General features: G+C 51.4%; 1 protein-coding gene across 2 annotated transcripts in view; it reads right to left on the reverse strand.

The window, feature by feature from the left end:
- The window catches only part of FRMPD1 (FERM and PDZ domain containing 1), a 73,142-nt gene that overhangs the window by 38,328 nt on the left and 10,988 nt on the right, over positions 1–23,826 (reverse strand). Inside the window, exon 1 of one of the 2 annotated variants that reach the window (XM_054031260.1) lies at positions 22,172–22,193. The exons of the other annotated variant lie outside the window; for it this stretch is intronic. The gene's annotated coding sequence lies outside the window, so the exon portion shown is untranslated. Of the gene's footprint in view, positions 1–22,171; positions 22,194–23,826 lie in introns of those variants that run through there. 2 annotated transcript variants of the gene reach the window in all.

Genomic DNA, 23,826 nt, shown 5'->3' on the forward strand with positions numbered 1-23,826 from the left:
TGGAGTTCCGGAGTCGACGGGGAGCGCGGCGGGGATCGATTTATCATGTCTAGATGAGACATGATAAATCGATCCTCGATAGATCGATTGCTACCTGCCGATCCGGCGGGTAGTGTGGACGTACCCCAAGAGAAAGAGTTAATATATCTAGAACTTCCTACCATTCTATTCCCTGCACCTTGTGTGAATTTTATTAGTACAGTTATTGGGTGCCAGCTGTGGCACTAGTGCCTCATTACAGAAACTAATTCTAGCTAGTCAGTGTCTAAATCTTCTCTGGTATCAGCAATCGTGATGTGCAAAAAAGAATCATGATTTCAGTGCCCTGAAGCAGCGCCATGTCCCAGTTCTGGACGAGCGCTCCCCCATCTCTGCAGCAATGACTCCACATTATTACAATTTTAGGTACCTGCAAATCTACATTCTAAATTTTAAGTTCAGTCAACGCTCCTGTGAGCTGCAGAAATATGTAGGTCCAACCTGACAACAGCTTTAACAGTTTATATTCAAAGAAATCCTGATACATAGGCAGCAACACTGGGAAGGATGAGCCCACCTAGCCAGGGGGTGCAGGGGAACACCCTTCTGGTTATTCTTCATCATTGGCTTTGACCACCTGATTGTGCTGGTCATTACCCCCCTCGACTTCAGCTAGTGCTAAGGAAAAGGGAGTCATTCTTCAGGCTGGAGGAATGTTTCCGGCTGGATGAGGAGGTTCCAGCTATCTTGGGGAGAGGAATGTCCACTGCAGAGAGCAGTCACATGCCCGGTCTGTGACAGAATTTTGTCTCATTTTAAATATGTATGCTGGCTAGGTAGCCATAGGAATTCTACGGAGATTAACAGCTACACAAGGAACGGGATTGGTAAGCTCATTCACACTGGTAGGAATGGTGTTAAAACTGGTGGCTGAAAACTAAATTCTATACTAATAATTAATTAGATTGATGTCTGCTAATCCTTGGACTACAGAAGTAAATTTGGTTAGATTAATCTCTCTGAATGACTAACATCAAATCTCATTGTAGTGAGGGGGCGTGGCCTCCCTTTGAGACTGACAGGAAGGGACCACCACCCGCCCCCTGGTGGGCAGAACCAGGAAGGCCACACCCACCCCACCAGAAGCAGAGAGGCGGGACAGGAACAGGAAGTACAAAAGTCGGGCCCGACAGCTCAGTTGTGCTGGAGCTGCTGAGGGAGAAAGACACTTCTTCACTGCTGCCAGAGTGGGACGCCGAGGAGGACCTCTGCTGCCCCGAGGACTTGCCTGAGCTTCCAGAGAGTCCCGCCATTACCGACACCGAGGAGCTGCTGGGACTACCATTGGTGGTGTACCCTGGGGAGATGGAGGATGACCCTGGATCTAGGTACATCCCGAGGGGAGGGGAGGAAGTGGCCTAGGGACAGCTGACTGTAGTCTGGCTGCCTGAACCCAGGTCAGTGTGTTGTGGCTGGATCCCTGCTGACCCAGTGGCAGAATGCTCTGCCACTGTTAGGGCTCTGGGCTAGCACTTGGTGGAGTAGGGTGGGCCCAGGTCCCCCTACCACTCCATCCCTGGGATGGCAGCCTCCCCGCCTCGGGTCAGGAGGCCTGCATTAGTCTACCGTCCACCAGAGCTAGGACACTAGATCCTGTACTGCTCTTCCCTGCCTGAGGGCTGGAGCTTGGTGCCCCGCCATAGGATCTGGGCCCTAGACTATTCACTGCTCTGCCCTGCCTGAAGGCCAGAGCCCCCTAGCCTATTGGGTACTCTGCCTTGCCTGAGGCCTGGGCTCCTAGACTATTTACTGCCCTCCCTGCTTGAGGGCCACAGCCCTTTAGACTGTTTGGGGCTCTACCCTGCCTGAGGGCTTGTGCCCCAGAGACTGCTTATTGCCCAACCCAGCTCAGAGGGCCTGGGCGCCAAAGATAGCTAATCCCCACCCCCTTTTCCAGACTGCCTTTTGTGGAACAAGACAATGAGGGGGTGTGGCTTCCCTCCAAGATTGACAGGGAGGGACGGCCACGCACTCTTACTCTCATCCAAACCATTCTAGTCAAATCACTGAACACTGGTATTCTGGGTGTGTTCTTTCGAACAAGAATGACTAACCTCGAAAGACAATGCTAACCCTCTAGATTTCATTACCCTGTGTCTCTGGGCAAACATTTTATATTCATCTTTTACAATCTTAATAGTTTGTTATGGCAGTATTGAAAAAGGGCGATGAGGGCCCATGATACAACCGAGCCATGCAGCGGTATCATTTTACTGTACAATTGCAATAAATTGCATCAATAGCCAGACTGCATTAGCAATTTCAAGCAATAAAAGAATAATCTATACACGTCTCTTTTTGTTTGAAGAACTGGTGCTTTTCAGATTTATATTGCTATAGTCCTATAAAGGGTCAGGGGGATTGTGCTTCAATTCTTAACAAATCAGTTCTCTGGAGTTTTTTTGATGGCACAGAGATTTTGGTGTAGAACAGTGGCTCCCAAACTTTAACAACCTGTGAACCCCTTTCACTAAAATGTCGTCGCGCGAACTCCCTCCTAAAAATGAACATTTCCAGGGATTTTCTCCTTTACCTGAGTATAAATTATAAAAGCAGTGATCTTGGAAATATAAAATTTGTTTTTATGACATGCTTATTACACGCTATTATTAATTTATCATTACAGTATTATTACATTATGAAAATGGCAAACACTCTTCCAAGATCTCACTTTCGTAGCTTGTATCGCTTTGAATAAGCCTGTTATAAGACAAGGCTCCTATGTTTCATCAAGAAGTATTAGATGTGAAACAGCACGAAGGGATTTAAGAAGCCAACTCAGAGTTCCTCCTACACAAGCATTCAGGTCTTGAGCAGTCCAGGCAAACACCACACGTTACAACAAAGCTTAAACTTGTTCTTCATAATACTTTTAAAAACAACACTAGCTGCCTATTTAATTTTAATAACAGCAAAAAATATCCACCTCCCTTTCCATTTCTTATAAGGAGTCTTGAAGTTTAAATCTCCTCAGTGTGATAGATATGGTTGCTTTGATCTGCTTAGCTCTTGGAAGTCCAGGGGCTCCTGGCTGCTGGCCCAGCGCTGCCTGGGATCTCTAGGGACAGCTCTGGCAGCCACTAGGAATTTTTTTTCTCAAGAACCCCCTGTAACATTTCACGAACCCCAGTTTGGGAACCACTGGTGTAGAAAAACAAGACTTCCAGAAAGCTGCCTGCACTCAAATCATTCCTATTTGTCAGTTATTTAAGCAATATTTATATACGTGAATATTATAATTCCTTCCAAGAGCCTCGGTCCCTATCTCTAGAGTAGAACTAAATGCCACAGATGCTTTTTCAGCTCCATTTACTGTAATTTTATTTACCTCTTTTGAAGGTTCTGGTCAGAAATAGGATTACGTCAAAATGGCTACTTTCTTAACAGATCCATTCCCTTGTCTGTTCAGAGTTACAGATGCTGATTTTACAGGCAGAAATAAGATTTTTTTTTTTTTAGCTCTATTAGCTCTGCTGAACTAATTAGCTATGAGAGCAGGAGCTAGATGGGTTCTGGCTAATAAGTCATTTAGAGAATTCCAGCTACAAAATCTCTGGCTAGTGAGGAGACAGAAAGTGCTCAGCTTGACTTTCAGATCCCAAGTTGAATTTGCAAGTCTACAATTATAACAACGTCCACAGTCAGTTAGTTTACAGGTAAAATGCATTTTGCTAAGAGCAATCCAGCATACCACTAAGCCATGTTTAGAGTCACTTTTCACACACTAGATCAGAAAACGTTGTAGGCTACCACTGAATCCACAATACACAAAAATAAAAGGGGACACCACAAAGAGATTTTAATCTAAAAAGCACGAAAAGCTGAAGACCGGTATTACTCTATAGAAAGAAAACCAGAATATAGCTGTTGCATCCACCTGTTGTCTCTCATTTTATACTCAGATTGTAAGCCCTTGTGGGGTGGGGTCATCTTTTTGTTTTGTATGTACAGCTCCTAGCACAATAGGGTCCTGCTCCATGACTGGGGCACCTAGGGGCTATGCAATACAAATAAATAAATAAATAATATTTAGCATCACTCCAGGTACAGAAGAGATGATGGCAGGGTTACCAGGAGAGATGTATGAAACTTCTGTGCCCGAACCATGCAAATTCAACTAGTTTTAGACCTAAACGTGGAAATCCATGGAGGTTTAGTGAATCTAGGGCTGACCCAGGACCCCTCCCAATAGAACCCCTCACAAGACCCACGCTCTCCCCACCACTTGTAGCTCAAGTTTTCTTCTGAGGGAGAGGGGCCAGGCCCAGTGGTCTGCTTTGGCTTCTCTTCAGCCCTCGGGGAGTGGCCGTGTAATCTATTTCACTTCCTGCTCCATTGGGGTAGACAGAAGGAAAGGGCATAGAATCCATTCCCCAGTAGATCCTTGGTGTAGGGGGACTATTTCCCAAAGGGAAAACGGGACACTGCCTGGGCCTAGCCTCAGGACTCCCCCCTGCCCAACATGGGGCTGGCCCAAGCCCTGCCCCCGTTCCTGGCATGGGGCTGGCCTGAGCTGCTCACCCAAGCCCTGTCTGCTTCCACGATGCGAGGCTGGAGTTGGCATGACTGCTCGCTCGCGCCCTGTCTGCCCTTCGCCTGAGCCATGCCGGCATCGCCGCTCACCCTCCTCTTTGACAAAATCGGCATTTGTCCCGTTTGCTCTTTCCAACTTGATCAGTTGCCAGAAAAGGCTGCACGGCCAGGACAGGGGTTAAAAAAGGGACTGTCCCGGCCAAAACAGGATGTCTGGTCACCCTACCTCAGTGAAGCATTTAGGCCTGCCTGACTTTCTGAGGCAGGAGGATCTGGAATTTTGCCTCCAGTCATGTTGTTACTGCATCTGTCTCTGAAAAATGGCCAAGAATCCTCTAGAGGAACAGGGCATTCCTTATGCAGCCAACTTTATTATGCTTTTATTATGCAGCCACCTTGGAAACAAACTCGGACTGATGGGATGGACGCTTAGGAACTTTCCAAAAGGAAAGAGGAGAAAGTTCAGCTCAAACAGGAACTTGGACAGAAAACAAGGCTGCAGTGCCCGGCAGCGCAATGCCAGAGCAGGCAAGTGGATGCTTACGGTGCACTGCAGGTGGGTATTTAAGAAGACCACATGCCTAGGGAGGAGTTCAAAACAAGGAAGGAATGCTGTTGATTACAGCACATGGTGCTTTGGTTCCCTGCATACGGAGAGTTAATTCCCTTTCCGCATGAATTCTTTATGCTTCCTGTCGGCAGGGCCAGCTCTAGGGTTTTTGCTGCCCCAAGCAAAAACATTTTTGGCTGCCCCCCAGCCCTGGGCTCCCCCCCCCTGCTGCCCCAGTCCTGGGCTCTTCCCCCCACACCCGCACCCCCTGCCACCCCAGCTCTAGGTTCCCCTTTTCCCCCCCACCCACACCCCCCTGCCGCCCCAGCCCTGGGCTCTCACCCCCCCCCCCACCCACACCCCCTGCTGCCCCAGCCCTGGGCTCTCACCACCCCCACCCACCCGCACCCCCTGCTGCCCCAGCCCTGGGTCACTGGTAACTCGCTCCCAGGGCTCGTCATCTGCATCCCACTCATGACACTAGCAGGGGTGGAGGCTGCATCCACCCGACTCCTTCCCGGCACCCATGGGGCCCCTGACTCCGCCCACTCTCCCCTTCACCCCCAGCCGATCCGGCGCTGGCAGGGTCGGGGTAAGCAGCGGGGCTTCCGGGCTGCGCCTAAGCCCAGGGTCCCTCAAGCCGGGACTCCTGCCTCCAGGACCGGCCGGGAATTGGGAGGGCAGAGCTGAGGGGGGGACCGCCCCGGCAGGGGGCTGAGGAGCTGGGGCAGGGCAGCCTCAGAGAGAGCGGCCGGTGGGGAACGGAGCCCCGGAGAGTGGGAGGTGGGCCCCGCCCGGCAGCTTCTGGGGCACCGGTCCCCTCTATGGCCCTGCTGCTGCTCCTGGCCGCCCTGCCGCAGCCCCTGGGCAGCTCGGGCCGATTCGCCCAGCCCCAGTTGCGGCGCTGGGAGGAGAATGCCTTGCGGCACTTACAGGTGGCTCCGTGCACCCCGCGGGGCGGCCCCCAGGTCAAGTGTCCCGTGCTCCACGTGTCGGAGCCTGTCGGATGGCCCGCCTGGGCCCAGCAGCACAAACCACAGCGGCCTCACGGTGCCCTTTGCGCTGCTGCTGGACCTCAGTCTTGGGGCCAGCTCTGGCCACCCGCTGTGGCTCTTCCACCTGGACTTCAGCATCAGCCTGGGGGCCGGGGCAGTGTTTACCTGGGTGAGCGCCCGCAGGGCCGGCCCCCGAACAAACAAACAAAAAGGATGGCCCAAATGCCGCCCCTGCAAATGTGCCGCCCCAAGCACCTGCTTGCTTTGCTGGTGCATAGAGCCGGCCCTGCCGGTCGGCCCACTCCTAGCCCACAAGCTGCCTGCACACGATGATACCTTGCGAGATAGTCATTTTCCTGGCTCGTCACTTTGACCGCATCGCCCTTCGCTGTCCATCACATCCCATGCAAACTTCTCGCCTTCCTAGCCTGCCCCCGCCAGACGGATCATCTCTCGTGCACTGTCGAGTTGTCGACTCCTGCCTCTGGCCACCCACGATGCCAGGCTCCATCACCCACTTGTTACATTTCCCAACAAACACCTTTGTTCTTCCTCTCATGCTGCTCCTTACGTTAGAGAGGATCTTCTGGGAGCCTCCCAAAGCCACCTCAGTGTCCCCTTCACATCTCTCCTCAAAACACCCCCTCTGCTACAATGCCTCAGCAGTCGACAACAGTTTAGGCTGCTGGCGTGCTGAGATCAGGCTGACTGGTAGGGCAGCACAAGGAAATATCGAGCCAATATCTGTATCCATCTGTGGTCATAGGTGCCGACTTCCCCCCCTTTCCCGTGGGTACTCGACCCCCGCCCCCGGCTCCGTCCTGCCCCACTCCACCCCTTCCATGAGGCCCCACCCCTCCCCTGCCTCTTCCCCGCCCCCATTCCAACTCCTTCCCCAAATCCCCGCCCCAGCCCTGCCTCTTTCCTGCTTCCTCACTTGAGCGTGCCATGTTCCCGCTTCTTCCCCCCACCCCAGAAGCGTGCTAATGCTGCCAAACAACTGTTTGGCAACGGCCGGGCGGGCAACGCTGGGAGATAGGCGGAGGAACGGGGACGCAGCGCGCTCAGGAGAGGGGGGGAGCAGGAGGAGGAGGTGGGGCGGGAGAGGAGGAGAGCTTGGCTGCCGGTGGGTGCAGAACACCCCCTAATTTTTCCCTGTGGGTGCTCCAGCCCCTGAGCATGCAAGGAGTCGGTGCCTGTGTCTGTGGTCTCTTGTCCTAGACTGTCAGCTCTTTGGGGCCTGGGCTGTGTTCTGTGTCTGTACTGCGCCTAGCACAATGGGGGCCTGATTTATCACTGAGTCGCCTGGGTGCTATCGCAAACAAATAAGTAATGATAATACGGTAAGTTCTGCAAATGCGTGTTTAGCTCCGACGGCCCCCCACTTTTAGCTTTTCTGGGACACACGCTGGAATAGAAGCAGCAGAGAAAACAGCCTTTTTGAAAACTGATTATTGCATGCGATAGTTCAGTTAATGGGGAAAAAGGTTATTACTTAATTCCAGTCGTGACGGATGCACAATCCATTTTACAGCGGTCAGAAAAGCTTGACAATATGAACCCGACGGCAAATAAGAACCACCCAAACTGTATTTTTTTAAAAAGAAATCTCATGAATTTTAAGGTAGTGTTCAAAACTGGCGAGTTGAGAGAGCGGTAGTATTGCAGGAATTCCTGCCTCTAGTCCAACAACACGTGGCTCTATGATTCCTGCGTGCCCTCTCCGAGGAGGCTGCTTGAGCAAACCCTAGGTTTCTCCTTCCTTAATTATGAAAGTTACCTTACGCCACCAAGAAATAGGGTGCAGAAGACACCCCCTTCCCGCCCCCGCATGGAGCAAGACCCGAAGTGTGGATTCTCATGGTGTCATGGTCAGAGAACACACAGCGGTGGCTCCAGGCACCAGCGCTCCAAGTGCGTGCCTGGGGCGGCAAGCCGCGGGGGGTGGCCAGCCGCGGGGGGTGGCCTGCCGGTCCCTCCGAGGGCAGCAGTCAGGCTGCCTTCGGCGGCATGCCTGCAGGAGGCCCACCAGTCCCGTGAATTCGGCGGCGGGTACGCCGAAGCTGCGGGACCGGCGGACCTCCCGCAGGCATGCCGCCGCAGGCAGCCTGACTGCCGTGCTTGGGGCGGCTCTAGCTTTTTTGCCGCCCCTGAGCATGGTCAACAGAACTGCTCCTACCGCTGTGCTTTAAAGGGGACCTGCCCTGGAAGAGTGAGCCCATCTCATAAACATATAGCTAAGGGTAGCATAAAATCCCTTCTTTACCTGTAAAGCGTTAAGAAGCTCAGATAACCTGGTTGGCCCCTGACCAGAAGGACTAATGGGGAAAGAAGATACTTTCAAATCGGGGGTGGGGGGGGGAGAGCTTTGTTTTGTGCTCTGTGGGTGTTCTCTTGGGAGACAAAGAGAGAGACCAAGCAAGTAATCCAGCTCCTACTGAAATGATACATCTAATATTACAGAAATAGTAAGTAATAGCAAGGAAATGCGTCACAGTATCTTTTGTTTTAGCTTCTGAATTTTCCCTGTGCTAAGAGGGAGGTTTATCCCTGTTTTTGTAACTGTAAAGTTTTGTCTAGAGGGGAAATCCTTTATGTTTTGAATCTTTTTGTTACCCTGTAAAGTTGTCTTCCATCCTGATTGTACAGAGGTGATTCTTTTTTTTTTTTTTTTTTAAAACTTCTTCTAAGAACCTGATTGATTTTCAGTGTCCTAAAGATCCAGGGGGTTGATCTGTGCTCACTTTGTAACCAACTGGTGAGGATATTATTCTCAAGCTTCCCCAGGAAAGGGGGTGTAGGGGATTGGAGGGATATTTTGGGAGAGGTAGGGCTCCAAGTGGTCCTCCCTGAATGTTTGTTTAAATCACTTGGTGGTGGCAGCAATACCAAGGGCAAGGAAGGAATTTGTGCCTTGGGGAAGTTTTAAACCTAAGCTGGTAGAAATAAGCTTAGGGGGTTTTTCATGTGGGTCCCCCCATCTCTACCCCAGAGTTCAGCGTGGGGAGGGAACCCTGACAGCCCACCCCCACTGCAGCAGCCAGGGAGGTCTGGGGGGAGCAGAGAGCTGACAAGCATGCTGCAGCCAGAAGAGGTGGGGAAGGGTTTCACATCCATCCTTGGCTAGTAGGTGCCCAGGTGAGAAGCACAGAGCCCCCCCCTCCCCCAAGAGATGGGTAGGGAGGAGGCAGGAGAATGGACTTCCTCCTGGTTGGAGCGCCCAGCTGTCAGCTCAGACTCTGCAGGCTCCTATCGTTCCACTGAAAGAACTGGGGGACAGTGGGAGACAGACAGATACCCAGGCTAGTAGGGCCCTCCGGGGAATTTTGAGGCGGGTCTAGCGGGATTGAAGCAGGAAGGGAGGAGGCTGGAGAGTATCCCTGCCTGCCAGGCTCACCTCTGAGCTTTGCTCACTCCTCATGTGCTCACCCCAGGCTAGTGGGGACAGCTCACTGTTTTCACCACCGCTCTCCCATGATTGTGCCAGTGCTAGCCCCTGGTGCAGATGTGGTGTGCAGCACGATGTGCACTGGTGCAGCACGATGTGCACTAGGGCGTTAACCAGGGTCAGACACGTAGGTGACAGTCATGTTTGCACAGAGGCACCGATCTCAGTGGCTGAACTCCCAGTGACACCAGGCGAGGCCGCGATGGGCAGTTTGAGCTGGTCTCTCCTGCTTAAGGCTTGAAGTTGCAGGGTAGCTAGGAAGGTAGGGCCAGAAGCTGGCAGTGGACGACAAGAGATGGATCGCACTTGATGATTGCATGTTCTGTTCCTTCCCCTTTAAGCGTCTGGCACTGACCACTGGCGGAAGACAGGACACTGGGCTAGATGGACCATTAGTCTGGCCATACTTATTGTGGCCTGCCTTTTAAGGGGGTGCCCAAAAGGCAAGGAGAGACCCCAGCACAGGGCTAACCACACAGTGACTCACCAGGACTGGTCCTAGGCAGCACTGCGACCAACCGCAACGGGTCCAGGTCATAGCCCCAATCCTCCTCCACACCAGGCTGCAGAATGGGTGGCTACACCTGGAGCCCTGTGCAGATACACGAGCGCCACCAGAACGCCAGTCTAGCGCTGCCAGCCGGTATTCCCGCCCAGAGCACACACGGCTACTGCACCCAACAGAGCAGGCTCTCTGTGCCGAAACACTGCTGGGGGTGCCCAAGGAGCCAGAGAGCTCTCAGCCCTGCATTCTTCTCTTGGACTAAAGCAGGGTTTCAGGTTTGGGCCCCACTTACACCACCACAACCCCATCACACTGGTGTAACTGGGAGCATAATTTACTCCGTTGCATCTAATTTTATAGCCCAGCCCACAAGCATGTCACCCAGGGACCGTGGCTCTCCCAGGAGCCAAATATTCAAGAGGGGCTTAAACTCTGAAGAGGACGGACGCAGCCCTCTCGTGGCATGTCTGTCATTACACAAGTTCGGCGGCTACACAGAACCCATGTAAGGAGTGACAGATGTCTCATGGGAAACCCCGAGACGTCATTCTCTTTCAAAGCAATGCTGCTGCTGAATCAGATAGCAGGGCTTGAGCAATGCCAGCCAGACAGCTGTATAAAACAATGCCAGGTATCTACAGGCCAGAGGCACTTCCTGGAGAGAAGACTTATTGCCCACAACCTCCAAAATGGTGGTACGGCAGTGAAGGGTGATAAGCTGCATGCCAGGGTGGAACATCTTTATCAGCCTCTGGCTGGCAGGTCTCGGATAGGTTTGAAGTGCTTAGACCTCTTCTGGCTATTGCCAATGAGGAGCATCCTATCCTCTCGCTGCTGGTGGGGGAATCAGGAAAATCTTCAATATTCTACCCTCTCCAGCTTCTTGGTTGTTGTGATGGAGAAGGAGGTTTCAAATACTCTACCACTACCACAAGCAGCTCCTGCAATGGGGGCATCTCCCTCACCTCAGCTTTGAGTCCTTTCTCCTACCCCACTGAATAGCATCAGTGTGTGCTTCTGCTGCAGGTTGAGAAAGCTATGGGCAGCCGCAAAGGCACTGGTGCTTTCTGCAGACTCAGACACACAGCACAGGTTTACATTCAGCTGAATATTCATAACTAGAACCGGTCCAAAATTTTTCAGATAGAACATTTTTCCCCTCAGAAGGGTTAAAGGAACATGTTGATTTCTACAAGGGTTAAAGGAACATGTTGATATCATCAAAACATTTTGTACACATTCTGACTTCTTCGGAACACTTCATTTGCTGGGAACTGTTGAATGTTTTTGGTTTTGCTCTAATTGGGAAAATACATTTTGAAGTGTCAGAATTTCCCACTGGATGGAAATTCTGTGTTTCAATCAGCTTTGTGCACAACCACAAGGGCTAGATGCAATTTTTAAAAGAAAGCTTGGATTCTGCATCAGTCTTTGCTTGCCCACGGCAAGTAAGGGAGTGGAATTTCCAAGCCGTAGCTCACAGTGTATTTTCTATTGCAGGGTGGAATTATTTTTCATTTTTGATATTGCTGAGAACTAGAAAATAGAACCGCTCTCTTTTGAGAGTTTGTCATGTCTTTGATCTGTGTTTGTACAGTGCTACCACAATGGGGACCTGTTCCATGACGGGCTCCTTTGCAATAGGATCAGGGCCGGCTCCAGGAACCACGCTGGCAAGCAGGTGCTTGGAGAGGCCACCGTGGAGAGGGGCAGCACGTCCAGCTCTTCGGCGGCAATTCGGCGGACGGTCCCTGGGAGCGAAGGACCTCCTGCCGAATTGCTGCTGCAGATCGCGGGTTTTTTTTTTTTTGGGCTGCTTGGGGCGGCCAAAACTCTGGAGCCAGCTCTGAATAGGATATACAAATAGTAAGTCAGTATTTAAATAAGTCCAAGTTATTTGCAGGCTTCCTGCTTCCTATAGAATCCAGGCATTAAAATGTATGCACACGCTTAGCTGAACGCACATGAGTAAAGTTAAGTACGTGCGTGTTTGCAGGCTCGGAGCCACAGATTTTTGTAGCTAATGACTTGAAGTGGCATTCGGAGACAGAACGACGCCCGACCCTCCAGCAACATATCTTCTAGCGCATGGGAGGAAGGAATGAAATACAGGAGGATTCTGGGAGACGTCGTGCAGCTTGTGATACGAAGGAATCGTCAGACACATCTAGCTGGTGTCAGATGGAATCACAGGGTGAGATTTTCATCATGTATGGCTGCAGTGAAGTGAGATTCTTTCCACATGCGCAGTAGATAAGGGTCTTGAATAAGTCTGGGGAGTATTTAGGGCTGTGTTTTATTTCTTGAAACAGTTTGCAAAGTATAAATTTAAGGTCAGCAATTGCTTCTTGATTAGGAGCCTATGTAGCCCACTGTTACAGGATCAAGCCAAGAATCCCTAAAGGAGGGAGATGGCCTAGTGGATAGAGCTCTGGACTGCCACTCCAGAGAGCTGGCCACCGCTCCTGGCTCCGCCACTGGCCTCCGGCAAGTCACTGCCCCCTACGTGCCTCAGTTTCCCCATCCGTAAAATGGGGATAATGACACCAACCTCCTTCGTGAGGCATGTTGACAATTGCTGAGGAAAAGTGCTAGTGTAGACGTAGGATTATTAGAAGTGCTTGAAGTTGAACACATACAAACTTTCCATTCCTTTTTAGGAGTCCTTGGAGTTGGATTTATTTTCTAGCACTGAGATGTTCAAAGCTGGCTAGGGCAGTTGGGCATACAGCTCCCTGTCCTTGCACCAGGGACTTGTCTCGACATCCCCTAATGAGCTGTCAGATCTTCACCTAGAATTCCAAGGTCTTTCCCCACAGCAGAATTTGTTCACACCTGAGACAACTTTGAATTTTTCCATTTCCATCCTGTAAGCTTCATGTTCTTCACTTTAGCCTCAGGAGCATCTGTAAGCTACTCAGCTCCCTGTGTGCTCCAGGAGACAGTGCTGAGGGGCTAGTCTAGTTCTCGCTGAAGTCAACGGGCTTTTTGCTATTGACTTCAATGGAAAGAAGAGCCAGCTCCAAGTTTGTCCTCCTCATTCTTCAAGGCAGTGGGGTCTAGTGGCTAGAGCACTGGCCTGGGACCCAGGAAACCTGGATTCTACTCCTCGCTCTGCCACTGGCCTGCTGGGTGATCTTGGGCAAGCCACTCCCTGTGCCTCAGTTTCCCCATCTGTATAATGGGGATAATGATACCGACTTCCTTTGTAAAGCGCTATATGAGAGCTAGGGATTGTTATGATATTTTTGAAGGACTAGCCTGCTCAGATACCTTCTAACGGGAGATCTTCAGCATAACTTCCTCAGCCTACAAGGTAACAGCTGTTAATTTCTGCCCCGGCCTACCCAGGACTTCCTGTCTGCGCACAAGGGGTAGCATCCAAACTCCTCATGTGTGTTTAGCCACAGCCTGAAATCCTGCTTAGCTGAAGCCTGAACTGCGGTTTCCTGGTCCCCAAAAAATTGGCACAGTCCATATGATCAACCGATATTGGGCTGTTTTCCTTCTGCTATTATTACTGCCACTTCCTATGGTGCTCTGCCTGCCTTCCTATAAATAACCCTTGACAAATAATTAAAAACAATTTAAAAAACCCACCTTGTTGCAGGGTGGGGGAGGGGGCATTAGGAATCTTTCAAGAGCAGCAGTGTAATTAACATGGTCCCTCCTTGGGGTTTTCATTCTCTTACCTGGATTACGTTTGTTCAGTGAGGTGAACGAAGAAGGGGGACGATGGCAGCTTTTTGGTAATTTCTGAATTGTTAAAAATTAGCACAAAATTCACACCCTCTTTACCCAGATTCACCTTCCTGGAAACGAGAACTGCGGCAGTTTAATAGCTGGCTAGCGTTCGATCCCAGATTATAGGGAAAACTTTTTGATTTAAGAGGCAAAAAGCCTGAGTAGCTTCTAACGGATAGTCGGGGACTCGATTAACGAAATAAAGGTGAACAGAGTTATTGATTGCACCCTGGATCCGCAGCTGCCGGCCAGAAAACTGACCCAAGCTCCTACAGGGCGTGGAGTTCGCTGTCACAGGAGCAACACCGGAGCGAAGATTGTGCAATACCTTGAGCATCACCCCATTTCAATAAAAACGGTCACACTGAAAAGTCATCCCAGCAACCTCATCTTAAAAATAAGCATCATTGGAGATGGGCTCATGCAAACGCCAGACAAGTTTTTAATCGGCCTTTCCAGGGCTTACATACATGACCATCAATCTCCAACCTAACGTTCAGGCTGCATGTTGTGACTTGTGTCTCTTGTTCGGTAATTAGCAGTAATGTTTTAATGTACATAACGTGGTGTAAGTTTCACAGCAGGGGACCTGTGTGGCATCAATCAAATCCTATTATACGTGTTCTCTCCGGGTGGGTGGGGTTGAGTTATGGATGAAGGCAACCGTGACTTTCAGCAAACAGTTTTCTTCTGGATTGTTCTATGCAGTGACCTGTGTAAAACCTGGGGCAGATCCTACAGGGACCAGACCTTCTCTACCTCACATGGTCCAAATGAGGTTCAGGAACCTGATGGGGACCATAACGGCTGCATCCTCTTCTGTCTCTTCCTCTAGCAAGATGCCAGATGAATCACAGCAGCTCTCCCTACGCTGGCTACAGAAACAGCACGAGAGGAGGATTCTTCTCGCTCTCCCAGGGCCGAAAGGTCAGGATTATCAAACAATTTTGCCGCATCTTAGCGCTAGCCCCCTCTACTCTGGCCCCCGCAGATCCCACAATGAAAGTGCAGACTAAGGAGGCTTGTGAAACCACCCCTGCTCTGAAACCTTCCATGCCAGGGCTGCTAATTGGCCATCTCTGGCATAAATGCTTGTGGTTATTTTCCTCCATCATTTATATTGCACACCCTGGACATTATTTTTCCATGACATGATTAAATGTGTTGGCATCTGAAAACAAGACTGCAGAGAGAACACACAGCAAGCAATTGTACCTTGCTGCGATGAGACCGAAGCCGACTGCTACCCCAGGGATTTTGATACAGGAGACGCATTTTCATGGAAGAAAAGATGGTCTGGTAGCTGGGACACCAGCCGGAGATCTGGATTCAAGTTCTTGTTCTGCCACAGACTTGTGACCTTGGGCAAGTCATTTAACCTATCTGTGCCTCAGTTTCCCCATTGTACAAGGGGGATACTAGTCCTGTCCCCCATCCCAGGGTGTGAGGAGGATAAATGCACTATAGATTGTGAGGCACTCAGGTGCTCCCATAATGGGACCACATGTACCACAGAGATTTTTAAGGCCAGAAGGGATCATGACGACAGGCTAACCTGATCTTCTGCTCAACGTGGGCCAGGGAATTGCACAAATCCTAAAGCTGTTCCAACAGGACTATGAATATTGTATTTCATTGCCGCTCTCAGATCTTCTAGGCATTTCTTTGGGCTGCTGTGAGCCACCAGAGTGCATCCCTGGAGGGAAAAATCCCCAAATCAAAAGGCTGCGTTAAGTGCAGGCTCCTGCAATGCTGCTGCAGAGAACAGCCTGTTATTAACGGATACTGATCTGCAGTCTCCATCCTCCCAAGAGGCAGAGGGACTTTCTCCTTGTTCTCTTGCGTTCATAGTGGAAACCTTTAGGCTCAGATCCTGCCAGGTTACACATGCGAGTAACTTCACTCATGTCGAGTAATCTCCTGGGGTTAAGTGGGGCCGCTCACGTGTGTAACTGTTGGCAGGACAGAGCCCCGTCTCTTTTAACACAATAGTCCCTATGATGGCCTCAGAAGAATATACATTACTGGTGAAGGTTTCAGAGGGGTAGCCGTGTTAGTCTGTATCAGCAAAAAGAACGAGAAGTCCTTGTGGCACCTTAGAGACTAACACTTATTTGGGCATAAGCTTTCATGGGCTAAAACCCACTTCATCCGATGCATGCAGTGGAAAATACAGTAGGAAGATATAACCAACTTTAATGAGACTAATCAATGGGCCACCCTGATTATCACCACAAAAGGTTTTTTTTCTCCTGCTGATAATAGCCCACCTTAATTGGGACCGGCTCTGTTCAACATCTTCATTAACGACTTAGATATTGGCATAGAAAGTACGCTTATTAAGTTTGCGGATGATACCAAACTGGGAGGGATTGCAACTGCTTTGGAGGACAGGGTCATAATTCAAAATGATCTGGACAAATTGGAGAAATGGTCTGAGGTAAACAGGATGAAGTTTAACAAAGACAAATGCAAAGTACTCTACTTAGGAAGGAACAATCAGTTTCACACATACAGAATGGGAAGAGACTGTCTAGGAAGGAATATGGCAGAAAGGGATCTAGGGGTTATAGTGGACCACAAGCTAAATATAAGTCAACAGTGTGATGCTGTTGCAAAAAAAGCAAACATGATTCTGGGATGCATTGACAGGTGTGTTGTGAGCAAGACACGAGAAGTCATTCTTCCGCTCTACTCTGCTCTGGTTAGGCCTCAGCTGGAGTATTGTGTGCAGTTCTGGGCACCGCATTTCAAGAAAGATGTGGAGAAATTGGAGAGAAGAGCAACAAGAATGATTAAAGGTCTTGAGAACATGACCTATGAAGGAAGGCTGAAAGAATTGGGTTTGTTTAGTTTGGAAAAGAGAAGACTGAGAGGGGACATGATAGCAGTTTTCAGGTATCTAAAAGGGTATCATGAGGAGGAGGGAGAAAACTTGTTCACCTTAGCCTCTAAGCCCTTTGCACCGGGGAGGGAAGCGTGGCCCAGGAGGCCTTGCCTCTCCTGCCTTTCCAGGCCCGTTCCACTGGCTGTGGGCAGGAAGGGGAGCCATGCATGGTGAGCCTGTCCACTGGAAGGAAAAAAGCATCTACTTTTCACGCGACAGGGTCCCAGCGCCTGCAGCAAAAAATCAGGACTTTGAAACAATCGGCCAAAAGCTGCTCTTGGGGTGTGTGCATGGGGGGGGCCCTCATACAGGCACAGAAACACACTCAGTTTCCCCCCCACTCTCCACAGGTGTAGATAGCTCAGAGCTAGGCATCATTCCTGGAGATGTCCACTCCCACCTCCAACCAGCCGCCAGCACCCACGTGCTACATGTTCAACCGAGCACCGGCGTGCTGCCCCTCGCGCTGGGGAGGAGGCTCCCCATGGCCATTAGAACCTAGGAACGGCCATACTTATGGTCCATCCAGCCCAGTGGCCGATGCCAGGTGCCCCAGAGGGAATGAACAGAACAGGCAATCGAATGATCTATTTTCTGTCGTCCAGTCCCAGCTTCTGGCAATCAGAGGTATAGGGACCCCCAGACCACCTTGGCTAATAGCCATTGATAGACAAGTTCATGGAGGACAGATCCAATTCTTTTTTGAACCCTGTTATGCTTTTGGCCTTCACATCCCCTGGCGAGGAGTTCCACAGGTTGACTGTGCGTTGTGGGAAGAAGTACTTCCTTTTGTTTGTTTTAAACCTGCTACCTATACAAGTTCTGCCATCCACAGAGTCACCTTGCTATTCTCCTTTGCCATGACGGCTACAGAATAGGGTTAGGCCACAGGTGTGCCGAGACCACTGCCCACCATGCTGCCCAGAACGGTCTCATTGTTTCTTGTGCTCCCCCATCTGTCTGTATCCACCTGTTGCCTCTTGTCTGCTGCAGAGATTGCCAGCTCTTTGGGGCCAGGACTGTGTTTTTCCAGCACCTAGCCCACTGGGGTCCTGCTCCATGCCTGGGCTCTTAGCTGCTTAACACACACAATAATTCGGGGAATTTCAGCTTTGACAGCACTGCCAGAAACTCCCCCCGCTGGGACCCAGCGCATTAAGAATCCAGGGATCTCTGGCTGTGAAAGCCACTTCCGAGAAGGAGTTCAAGCACTCCCTTGTCGGAAAAAGACCTTTTCATTGCATCCCACTCGCTCTTCCCCGTGACACCCCAGAGCCATTAAACCAGGGCATCAAAGCAAAGAGACATAAACAAACCCAGTCCCGCTTGGGTCCAAACTGCTGCACCCCGCTTAAAAGCTTCCCAGGCTCTCTAGAGACACCACACTGCCTGCGATAATCACTGTCTGATGGCCTGTGACGTACCGCATCAGGCCTGGGGCTCTCAGCGCTGTTAGAACTGTGACAACCCGGCTGGCCGTGGCCGTGCCAGTCCCTAGAGACACGCACCTTATCACTTGGAAACAGTCGTAAGGCGGCCAGTGTGGGAACAGCAGCAGCAGGCTGATTCCTGCAGCCTCCGTTTGGGCTTTCAGTTGGCAACCCTGGGAAAGCCAACAGCTCACACCGAGCGCCTGTGTTATCACCTGGCTGCCTCTGGGGATGGGAGCACACGTACCCAGAGAGCAGACCAAGAGTTTCGGTTTGCCTCCCTGGCTGCTCCCAGCCCCCACCTGCTGATGGGCAGCTCCCTCCTGGCCGGCCATTCGGGAGCAAAAGGAAGACCCAGTGAGGGCTTGTCTGTATGAACGTGGTGCGTGGCAGGTGTGCACTGTAGCTTGCCACGCACTAACTGTCCACGCGGACCCTGCCAGCAGGCACTAAAAATGCCCTCGTGCCCACTGACCTACTTCTGTTTCACAGCCGGCTGGATCAAAGCACACTAGGGAATTGGTAGCACCCGGCAGCAGGGTCCACGCGGCCAGTTAGTGCGGGGAAGATTCGCACCCCAGCTCGCCACGAATGAGCTGTTCATGTAGACGTGCCCTGACACTCACCGTTGAGGATCCCAGAGAGCAAAGCAGGAGGCAGCTATGCAAACAGCACCACCTGGGATGTTTAAATCCAAGGCTACCTGTCACCTACGATCATGAGGTTACACTGGGGTCCCCAGGCCAATGACCCCCATCCTTTCTGGTGAGTTGCACCAATTTAACCTATCAAGGGAAAGCACTTCTCTGCCCCCATCACTGCAGTGTTGCGAGCCCTCACACACTACTGTATTTCTCCTCGCAGCACCCTGGGGACAGGCCATGGCTGGTATCTCCTTTGGGCAGCTGGGACCCGAGGCACAGAGAGGCCTTACCCATCACACAGGGAGCCTGTGGCGGAGCAGGGACTTGAACCCAGTTCTCCCGAGCTCTATGCTAGTGCCCTGACCACTAGTCCATCCTACCTCCTACTTGGGTGCACTTCAGAATACTTTCCACTGCTCCACTAAACGGACTAAAGCCCTCAGCTGTAACAGCCAGTGCCCCAGCATCTCCCGCCCTGGGAGCGGCTTCACTATGGACCCTGCCTGTTTTGCAGTTCCAGGCAAGAGCACATGTGGGTCCCGGCCGGGCGGTGGCAGGCTAAGGCAGCATGGCTCACTGACCACTGGTTACAATTTCAAACCAGCCCCTTTGTGCTGCCCCCACACTCGGGAGGAGGCTCCATAAGAATCTGCAAAACTACCCCCTTGTCCTCCTTCAAACCCCTCCTTCACCAGGACACCTCCCAAGAACTGGGCAATGGCTTGGCTGCTGGTGTGCAGAGACCGCTGCCCATCAGCCCGACCGGTATAGTCTCACTGGGTCCTCGTGCTCCCCCATCCGTGTAGCCACCTGTTGCCTCTTTTCTTCTGCTTCAGCAGCTCTTTAGGGCAGGGCCCATAATTTTGTTCTGCTGCTGTACAGCACCTGGCACAGTGGGGTCCTGCTCCAAGGATGGGCAGGGAGGTGCTATGATCACACAGACTGTAAAAAATGACAACGGACGAGAAACCCAGCCCTCGCGAGAACCCACCCTGGGGTCGTCTTTGAAAAGATCAGATCCAGTTTCTTTCACAGTTACCCTGCCCTCCGCGGGCAGTCCCCCGTCGAGGGCAGGGCCCTTGACCCCGAGCTCAGGGCCAAGAGGCCAGAAGCTGCTGCGGTCTTGGAAGGCTGGAGCAGATGGGATGAAGGGTCCCTCCTGAGTTCCAGCAGCTGGGCAGGGTGATGGGGCCGCCAGCCGACACGCTGCCCAAGGGAGACTAACGGAGCGGGGAGGATTAAGGGGATGGAGCAGGTATTGTCACAAGTATAGAAACTCAGCCCTCTGCCCAGGGGCGTGTTGGGCTTGCAAGGCCCCCGGAAGAGCTGTTGGTAGCTGGGAGCCCATCGCCAGCTGCCTCCTTCCCCCGCAAAGCTGGCCAAGGGGTGGGAGATGCTGCCACCAGCCGGAGAACCTGCACTGCCATAGTGACACCTACCTCTTTGCCCTGCTGCTTAACTCTCCAGTGGCCGGTCTGCCCCCAAGCAGCCAAGAGTCATGGAGTGTCTCCTACATAGCCAGCTGCAGCCTGGGGAAGAGGACTGGCGTGTGCAGGCAGGAAATCCCCTCTGTGCCTTCTGCCCTTGTTCAGTGAAAGCCTGCCTGGCCCAGCGAAACGTACAGAGATTTTCAATAATATGACTGGTGTGTCCAAGTCTAGCTTGATATACCTCCAAAGCTGGAGCCCATGTCTGCAATTCATGGACACCGGGGTGGGAACCAGCCTGCAGACAAGAGATCTTCCGGACTATGTTACGGACCGCCCGGCAGCCTGCCATTCTCTGACGGACACCACCCACTGCTCAGAGACATCGTGGGCTAATGGATAAAGCGAGGCCAGCCCTTCCGAACTGACTTCACCCTGTGGGGGACTCTTCCGTTCTCCGTCGGCCAGCAGGAACTAAGGAAGGAAGGTGAGGATGGCTCAGAAAACTCAGTGATCTTGCAGCCTGGGCTTAGCACCAAGCGTTACAGTTCTAGTGGCAGCCCTGGGCTCACACTTTACCAAGCGACTTCTGGTGTTTAGAAAGTCGGCTCCGTGGTGCCAGCCTCCTGGGGACAAGTCGTTCGGCTACAGGCCTTTCCGTGCAGGGGCTGTAAGAAGCACCTTCGGGCACCGCCCAGGGGATGGCATCAACCTGGCAGTGTGGCACAGTTCCTGCTAACCCCCTGACTGCCACCAGAATGGAAACAGCCTGTGCTCAGATATGTCACCTTATAAACCCTTTAAACCATTGTCTGTGTTAAGTGCCAGGCTGACACAGGCGTGCCTTTAATTCTTCCCAGGAGGAAACCTGCCTTCGGAGACGTCACACCTGCCCGCGCTTCCCACGGGATGCAGCCAGTCCCTGGCTTTACAGCTATGTGGGTGAAAGGATTAAATGGTGTCCGTGAACATGCTGGTATGACTAACGCTTCAGCTCCAGTATCCATCTACAGCACAGTGGGGCAAAACGTAAGCTAGTTGGTTCAGGAAATACGGCTTTTCGTTGTTCTGTGCTGGGAACCCAGTGTTCCCATCAATCCTAGTCACAAACAGCTGAGGCATCTCGTCCTCATCAATTGTATGCAGGCCCCAACTGAGATCGGGGCCCATTGCACTCAGCCTGGTCCATGGTAAGAGAGATACCCTGGCTCCAGACAACTTACGGTCTAATAGACAAGGGCTGGGAGAAAGGAATTATCCTCCTCGCGTTGTAGTTGGGAAATGGAGACGGAGTGCCTTGCCCCAGTCGTACAGGGTGTCTGTGGTAGACACAAGAACGGAACTCAACTCCTTAGCTCAAATCAAGTGCTCTCACCACAAGACCGCCCTTCCTCCCAGAGCATCTTAGTTCAGAGCTGGCATTACCAAATTAGTGTAACCCAGTTTGAAGCAGCACGGCTTTGTTCCCCTCTAGGGGCTAGCCCATTCCTGACCACGTGACAGCCCTGGAGCTAAGAACGCTGGCTCCTTTAGCTCAAATGGTGAAGTCTCTTGGTTTTAGATCTAGATCTCTGGGGTTCAGGCCCCACTGCGTGACAACTCATCCCAAGGGTGTTACACGAGGAATGAAAAGAAAGTCTGCAGAACAAATATACAAAACAGTAAGGAAACAGACTACCAAAGCCAGATGCTGGTAAGATTGGGAGTGGCACTACTTTGAAGATCAGGAGCTATTTGAACTATGCCTGCATTGCTAATGTTTTCACATTTCAGAAGATTATAAACCACCCCATACAAGAGCGTGCGTTTAAAAATATATCCCATCCTCCCCCGCCTCCCCTCATCACAGCAGATCTCACTCCAATACAAAATATGATTGGGGTCGGGAGGGGGTGTGCAAATGGTAATAAGATCTTATTTTTTCCAGAGCCTGGAGAAGGATCTAAAAGTCACGGGGCAAGAGTCTGACCTGAGTTCCACCCGAAAAAAATCCAGAATCGCTCCCATGGACTTCAGCGGAGTTGCACTGCGGTTTTTTCACTGGCATCACTGAGATCAGAAGCCAGCCTGGCAAGCTGAAACAGAAATGACTTCCCTAGGAAAAAAGGCGGCTGGTGCTCATTTGATCAGGCGTCGCACAGAGAAGGAGCTGCTCTTTCCACCTTCTTTATTCTCTCCGCTCATTACAAAAAAATCTGTCTCTTGAACTTAAATAAGGTCCAGTCTTCATGTACAGAAGTCTGTGAAAATCAGAGCGGAAGGTAGAAGCCGTTTCTATCCGTCTCTTACCTTCTACAGGTGCACGGATTCTCATCCCACAAGAAAAACCACCCCTGGAACACAGGACATGGCATTTCCAAATCTCCCTAATAGGATTAGAGTCTATTTAGCATAGTTTAACCTCTGTGTTATTACGTCAGGCACTTATCTGATCACTGCTGATGGCCTTGTTTCAATCACTTTGGTACCCGAGGACAAGCCGTTTGGAAAGAAAGGAAGCCACAGCTGTGATATCCTGTACTTCAAACTGGCTAATTGTCATTGGCCCTCCAGCCCAGCTCATTTAATTGAGAAGATGCCAACCAGCTGACGATGAAAAGCTTCTGCTCCTTAGGTCACAGGGACAAGAAAGCTGCGAGTTGCAGAGAAGGGGGTTATGAAGCTGTTAGCCTAATTGTGAGAATAGTTAATGTAGCCTCCTTATGGCTGTGAAAACCAACAGCCTGAAATCCAAACACACTTCGGTTTATTAAGGCCATCTGTCAAGGAGGCCATGGCAGATCTACGGAATGTCTGCACAGACACTCACTGCGCACACAAACACACCCTGTCCGGAGCCACCGCTCAAAGACGGCAGCCTTTGAAAAGCAGCAGACGACGGGTGTTGAACAGTAGTGGCATTTGTACACGAATTACCGTTCCTGCCGATCTTGTTAGACTGCATACCCCTCAAAGGGCACGTGGAGCTCTCTGGGGCAAGGAGAGCGACAGACAGCTGCCGATTTGTGCTCCTGCCAAGACAACTATAACCTCATTGTTGTCCCCTGGGACTAGGGGAGTGGTTGAAATGCACAGGTGCGGATTCTGGAGGGAGCCCAAATGCACAAGCGCTGATAACGGGCAGGGAAGAGCGGGGACACGATCCCTCTCCCTCGCTGTTTATAATATGGTTGTGCCATTGGCTGAATCTACGAACCAAAGCATCAGAAGGGAACTGGCTTTAGGCAGATAAGAGGAGTCTCACTGCAGACACTACCACAATCAGCACATGGATGAAGGGCAGCCGGGTAACGCTGAGCCCAGGCCAGGCTCTCGTCTCTCCTAGAACATCCCCGAGCGTCAAGGGCAACTGACCTCAAATCACTAAGTGGCTCCACAACATGGGGACCTCACCACTGCTACCGGATACCCAGCAGTGGTGAAGTCCTAATGGCAGCAGAAGCAGCAGCCACTTCACTCCCTGGCCAGCAGCCTATGCACCATCCCATCAGACACAGACGTGGCCACAGTGAGCCACACTGGTTACGTCCCGGCTTGATTACCGCAGCTGGTATGTCGGAAAGAAGCCGCATGCCCTGGGCAGGGCCAGCTCTAAGTTTTTTGCCGCCCCAAGCAAAAAAATTT

This window comes from Malaclemys terrapin, chromosome 6 (assembly GCF_027887155.1).
Source record: "Malaclemys terrapin pileata isolate rMalTer1 chromosome 6, rMalTer1.hap1, whole genome shotgun sequence".
In the NCBI taxonomy this organism is placed as follows: domain Eukaryota; kingdom Metazoa; phylum Chordata; order Testudines; family Emydidae; genus Malaclemys; species Malaclemys terrapin.